General features: G+C 36.9%; 1 non-coding gene across 1 annotated transcript; it reads left to right on the top strand.

Annotated features, from left to right (window-relative positions):
- Positions 1-372: 372 nt before the first annotated feature.
- On the top strand, positions 373-478 carry LOC114103769 (U6 spliceosomal RNA). The gene has a single exon (XR_003584727.1). It is a non-coding gene; the product is annotated as a U6 spliceosomal RNA (small nuclear RNA).
- The last annotated feature ends 6,463 nt before the right edge of the window (positions 479-6,941 follow it).

The raw sequence follows: 6,941 nt of genomic DNA, 5'->3' as shown, positions 1-6,941 counted from the left end.
TTCAAGTTGCAAGACAAGGATTTCATTATGAGTAGGTACAGAGTTGGTGTTAGATAGCAAGGGTTGATGCAGGACAACAACCGACAAGGATCTGCCCAAATGGAAGGAGGAAGATCAAGAAAAGCTTCCTGGAAAAAGTGACAGTGAATGTGAACTTTAAAAATAGGCTGGGCATGGTGGCACATGCCTGTAATTGCCAGCAATTTGGGAGGCTGAGGCAATAGGATCAAAGTTGAAGGGCAGCCTCAGCAACTTAGTGAGGTCCTAAGCAACTTAGCCAGACCCTGTATCAAAATTAAAAAATAAACAAGGTCGGTGGTGCTCAGTGGTTTAAGTGCCCCTGGGTTCAATCCTTGGTACCAAAAAAAAAGTGTGCTTGCTTTGGCAGCACATATACTAAAATTGAAGTGATACACAGAGAATTAGCATGGCCCTGCACAAGAACAACATGTAAATTTGTGAAGTGATCTGTATTTTTCTGTTTCCAGTCTTTCTCTGTTTTGTGTTACATTCTCCAGTTTAAAATTTAGCATCATAATCTCAGCTTTCAGATTACTAAACTGTTCAGTATACTAGGGAAAAAAGAGATGAATTTTGAACATGAGATGTACAAAAGAGCATTTCCATACGATAAAAATGGCATGCCCAGTAAAGCTAAGGAAAGTCTAGAGAATGTGGTAATGCATACCTAGCAGATGCATTGATCTAAAATGTAAGAAAAATAACGCTGTGAGATAACCCTGGAAAAAAGATGAGGACGGTACCATTAGGGTCTCTCAGGTCAGAATACAGCAATAAATAAAATTAATCTGGTAATATGTTTTTAATGCATTGGAACAGGGAGATATAATACATAAAAATGTATTTAAAGACTTCTTCTGTGACTAGATAAGATTATGCCTAATATGAGTTTCAGCTTGATTATTGCTGGTATTCAGTTACTAATACCTAGTACCTAGTAGGTATAGATGAATAGCAGTTATTTGCTGAGTTAACAAATCAATGCATAAAAAACACTAATGAATTAATTAGGAGGATCTAAGCTAAGGCTATAGCAATGGTAATGAACAATGAGAAATAAATAGAAAAGTATTGTTGAAACAAATTCAATATGATTTAATATTAGATCAAAAGGGGAGAAATAATATGATTTTGAAGTTTGGGGTCTGGGAGCTTTGAAGATGGGGTAGGGGAAGATCATGGGTCTTCTACCCCAATCTGTGCATAGGAAAGGCTTTTTATTGTTAATCCTTCTCATTGGAGGTGTAAACTAGAATTGAGTTGGTAAATACCCACAATACAGAAAGGAGTACAATAAGGAGATTATAATTGACAGGAAATTGAATTATCTAGCTATACATTTTGGGATGATTAGAAACAGTGTTCTTAGCTAACCTAACAGAATTCTAAGCAACTTGGATATTTCAAAGAATGGATAACTTAGGTGTTACTCGGTTTTTCTCAGTAGCAAATATAAAACAAACAAAAAAGCTAATTAAATTGAAAAGCTGCCCTATAGCTCATCTCACAATTTTTGAAGCAATCCATTTTACTTTAAGTACTCCTAACAAATACCTTCTAAAAGGCAAAGATACCGGTAAAAATGAAACTCGATGTTCCCAGCTCGCAATGTTTCCATCTCTGCCCTGATGGACGATACAATAATGAAGATGATCTACATACTCCCTACCGCAATATCTGACTATTTTCTAAAAAAGATGTTTCCTTTTTACACCATAGAGAGACAGAGGTTCCCCAGGTAGAGAACAAAGAGCTCTCTCCTAGAAGACAAATCTTAGAGAGTAAATTAATTGTATTGATAAATCTAATCATAATTCTGCTCGAATCTTAAACTAAAGCACAGATAAAGGATGATGTAGGTTATTTTAATAGTCACTTAACAATAGTTATTTAGTGACATATTTACTAAGAAAGTTCATTTCTTGCTTCAGGGTAACATGAGAACTTGAGATTTTTCTGAAGTTTTACAACCTAGCCACAGACATATTAGCTGAAAATGAGGTCTCTTGTTAGAGTTCTTTGATTCCCTTGGTATATTCTGGGAATACAGTAAAATAATTGTCTCTACCATTTACCATAAAGAAATTTAAGTATATGAAAAACATTAACCACTTAACATCTGAACTAACAGAACATGTTCTTGAGGCCAGGCTGATCTCCCTGTCAACAGGGACTCAGACCTGAGGATGGGGGTACAAAGTAAGTAAAGAACACAGACTAGCCTTTGGAGTGGGTGTGTGGCAAGTAAATGGAGCACATTACACAACCATATACACAACTGTATATTGCTCAGCCAACAGTGTTCATTTTGGAGATACAATCTTGTGATCAACATCCAATCCAAAATCCATCCAATCCCCTGTTTTCCAAATAATATTCTATCCTGTTATTTAAAATCTATGGGCATCCACATTCCTCAACCTCCCCTGTGAGTTTGATTGGGTTTCCCACAAATATAAATTATATGCACTTATGACATTATGTAGCCTCAGTCCTTTCTAATTCTTCATTCAAATCTGAGGAAACTCTCATAGGAAGGTGCTTGGAAGGTATTTCCGCAAGTCATCCAAGAGGGTGGAGACCAAAACACTAGCATTTCAGCCTTCAAAAGCACAGCAGCTGGCTGGTAAGAACTTGTTCCTAATTCCAAGAGTAAAAATACACAAAATAGGCCGTTTTCTTACAAAGTGTCTAAGAAGGAATGAAAAATTATTATAAAAGTATCTGGGGTCTTAAAATATGTTTATCTTAAAGAGCTGCCATTTCTCATATCTCTTTTCTCTAAATACCATTCCTGCCACAGCCCAGATTGAAACAACTAGGATTGAAAGGGGAAAAGTTCATGAAACCCACAGTGAATTAGGGAAAACAGACTCTACACCAAGAAAACAAAAATTTAAGAAGCACAAGGGAATTTGCTCTCACAGAAAAAGAAGCTTGGGATTGTCCTCACAAGAAAGTGCAGGATAGAGCTCTAAATAAATAGGTTATCACCAAAAATAATAATAATAATAACATTTAAAACTAAGATCAGTAGGAACAGAAAACGTACAATTCTTTTTAAAATTCTTCCTCTGACCTTAATCCTGTACATCACAAATCATTTCCTACATTTCTCTTTGGGGTCATGGATAGCAAAATTCTCCAACAATTGAAACAGTGCTAGAAACAATCACCTATTGAGCACTTACTAAGTACCACGGGCTATGCAAAGTGTTTTACAGACATAAATTCTTTTAACTCTCACAATAACTCTATTGGTAATTAAAATGAATTTGCACCAAGTAAAAACTGCACTGGCATTTGGACTATGGAAAAAAATGTGCTTCTTTATCATGTCCCTTGTCATCCTTGAAGCTGAACCCCAAAGTGATGGGGGCAATGGGGATCCCACACAAACTAGAACTGCAGAAAAGCAGCTAGGAAATGGTATCTGAATGTTTGGTTTAATTAATTTGGTTTAAGTAAAGGGTGGGATAGAGGAGATGAATTAAAATCCTCATGAATAGACAAAGGTAGCCTACAGTTTTACTCAAGATGTGTGAATCAGAGATTGAGATTCCCAATATATCTGCTGGTCTGTACATGCAATCACATTTATTTATGAAAAATAATAAATAAAAATAAATTGACTCTTCCTCATTGTTGGATTAGTATGGTATGTGTGTGTACATATACTTAGGTTTAGATGCAACTTATATGAAATCTCCGTATACACACATATGCCTAAAACCATATATAACCAGGTATCCAATATTTTCTTACCACACATTTGGCAACCAAGAACTTAAGAGGGAAATACACAATAAACAAAACATTCTCTCTGCATTCAAAATGGATGTGGTAAAAATCAGGTACTTAGAGCACTGCCTTGTCCCTCCTGCCCACTCTCAAAGCTAATTCACTTTTATTTACTTACCATTGCTCAGGGGCTTGTTATTAGTAGCCTGTTTATTTTTATTCTCCTGGAGAAGAAGTAAGAAAGGGAAAATTATTAGAGATAAAGATATGCCTTGGCCACAAAAAGTGACATGACTTGAGCTGCTTAATACATTGTTTTTGTTTTTTGAGAGAGAGAGAGAGAGAGAGAGAGAGAGAGAAAATTTTTATTTATTTTTTCAGTTTTCGGCGGACACAACATCTTTGTTTGTATGTGGTGCTGAGGATCGAACCCGGGCCGCACGCATGCCAGGGGAGCGCGCTACTGCTTGAGCCACATCCCCAGCCCCATTTTGCTGAACAATTTTGTGACTGAGTAAACTTTACCCAAAATCTATTATACAGTTGTGTTAGCACGAATTCTTATTACGGGGGTGGGGGGACTTAGTGTTTTAGTTTTCTGTGCTCAGAGCATGAGTCAAGAATTACTGTTATATGGGTTGGGGTTGTAGCTCAGTGGTAGGGCACTTGCCTAGCACATGTGAGGCACTGGGTTCAATCCTCAGCTCCATATACAAAAAAATAAATAAAGGTCCATCAACAACTAAATATGTATATAAAATTTAAAACAAAAAGAATTACTGTTTTGTTAGGTTGAACAAACTGTCTTTTTCAGTGATAGCTTGAGTATAAGGAACAGAACTAACCTAGGCCAACTCCATTCAAAGCATGTGTATGTAACTGTCCCTCTGGGGAAATAATAATTACTATAAGAATTCAGAACTCTCACAGACATGAAGAACAGCTGACCCTCATGGAAACTGGAGCCACATGCAGGGAAGCAATCAGATCCATGGTCCACCTCACTCTCCCAGAAGTTAATGTGATTCTCACCTGTGTTATGAATCTGTGTAAAGAATCTCGTGGTTCTGCTAGGAACTTTGAGCGGTGTCTAGTTTTGTCCTTAATTCCAGCTTCAATATCCCACCTTTCTGCTCATTTCCCCAGAAATAGGTCTAATTCCAAATTCCCCAAGAAATGAATCTGATTGGCCCAGACTAAATCAGATGTTTACCCTTAATCAAACCAGTTGTAGCCAAGTGTGGCAGGGTAAATGTTAGAACCATTACTGCCTAAAACAGCCATTCAGAAGTTATTCATTCAACCACTTATTTATCTGTTTCCTTATAATATGTGGTCTCTCACCATATGGAACTCACACTTGAGAAGAGATTAGTATATATTCTATGCTGTTTTGAAGGCAGAACTCAGATCGAGAATGAAAATGACAGAAAAAAAGAACTATACAACCACTGGTGGACTCCAGAAATTAAATGGAAGATTCCAGGATGCTTTACCTAGCTCCTCAACCACAGCAAGTGCCAGCAACTATCAAGAATAGTGTTGAAGTGATTCTAGCATGGGGGAGAAGATGGAACTAAAGCATTTGCTAGTCTCTTTAAACTCCATGATTCCAGGGGCTGGGGCTGTAGCTCAGTAACAGAGCATCTGCCTAGAATGTGTGAGGCACTGGGTTTGATCCTCAGCTCCACATAAAAATAAAGGTATTGGTGTCCATCTACAATTAAAAACAAAAACAAACAAACAACAACAAAAAAAAAAAACCAAACAAACAAAAAAACACTCTGATTCCAAAATGGAGCTTCACAGAATGGAGTTCAGAAACAGAATGACAACATCTGAAACTACAGTTGACCGCAGAGAGGGCTTCCCAACAGGCTTCATTACGTTTTTCCCCATCCTTGATCTTCATAGATGTACTCTCTGTACTAAAGACATTGCACAAATGTTCAAAGAGAGCCACCGTGGCTCTGAAAGAACATTTTTATAAGCCATGTTGTAGGCTGACTGTACAAATCTGTAATAGAAGCACTATAGGATCTATTGTGACTAATCTGTTTTTAGAACAATACTGAGAAATGACACCACTTCTAATCAGAAAGGGAAATGGGCTGATTTCTCTGAGTATATGTGTGTGTCTCTGCCTGTGATGCAATAAAGGATTTATGTAAGCAACCTTGAAGATCATCTGTGACAGGCAATGCTCTTGATGGCAACAGAGGGAAGCAACAAACACCAGGGTTTTAATGCTGACTTTGAAACCTGCCAATGTGTGTTTCAGTCTGGCTCCCTCCTCTCTGGCCTATACCTTTTTCTTTATTTGGAAGTAGATAGAATCACAGCACTTAGTTCACATAATGATAAAAAGAAAAAAATAATAGACTTAAGGCATTTAGCCTAGTGCAATGTGTGGTTCATAGTGAACATTTAGCAATAATTTGTTACATAGTTTATATAATATTAATATGTACTGACTGCTTTGAATTTTATCATTATTCCTCCTGGCTTTAAAGATGAAGAAATATTTTATGGTTGAGGACATTGAGACTCAGGGGAGTTAAGTAAATTGCTCAAAGTTAAATTTTGAGTGGCACACCTGTAATTTGCACTCAATTTGTTTGAAATCAAGAACTTAAATCAAGTAGTTTCTGACATCTTTAATATTAAACTTCTGCCTGGCATTTCAGGTAAACAAACATATGTTTAGAGATAAGTTCTTCAAATAAATTATTAACTTAAAATGAGGCCCTTAGTAGACCCTTAATCAATCTGACTGGTGTCCTTTATAAAAGAAGGAGATCTTCCACACAAAGAAATTTAGCAGCAGGTGTGCTTGCACAAGGAGAAAAGAGCACATGCGGATGGTGTTAGCAGGCAGGCTTCTGCAAGCCAAGGAGAGAGGCCTCAGGAAAACCAAACCTACAGATACCTTGATCTTAGACCTACCATCTCCAGAACTGTGAAAAATAAATTTCTGTTGCATAGGCCACGTGGTCTGTGATATTTCACTATGGTAACCCTAGAAAACTAACATATTCCTCACACATTTATTAAATATAAGCTAGCTATTCAAAATATTCTCATTTTTCCTTTTCCTTTTTATTGTACATTTTGCTTATTCATGTCTTCTTATCAGCCTTGCTGGAGGCTTTATGTCTTATTTAAGAATGAAACAGGGG

Source organism: Marmota flaviventris, chromosome 10, assembly GCF_047511675.1.
Source record: "Marmota flaviventris isolate mMarFla1 chromosome 10, mMarFla1.hap1, whole genome shotgun sequence".
Taxonomy (NCBI): domain Eukaryota; kingdom Metazoa; phylum Chordata; class Mammalia; order Rodentia; family Sciuridae; genus Marmota; species Marmota flaviventris.
This window is presented reverse-complemented; position numbering and strand designations above follow the sequence as displayed.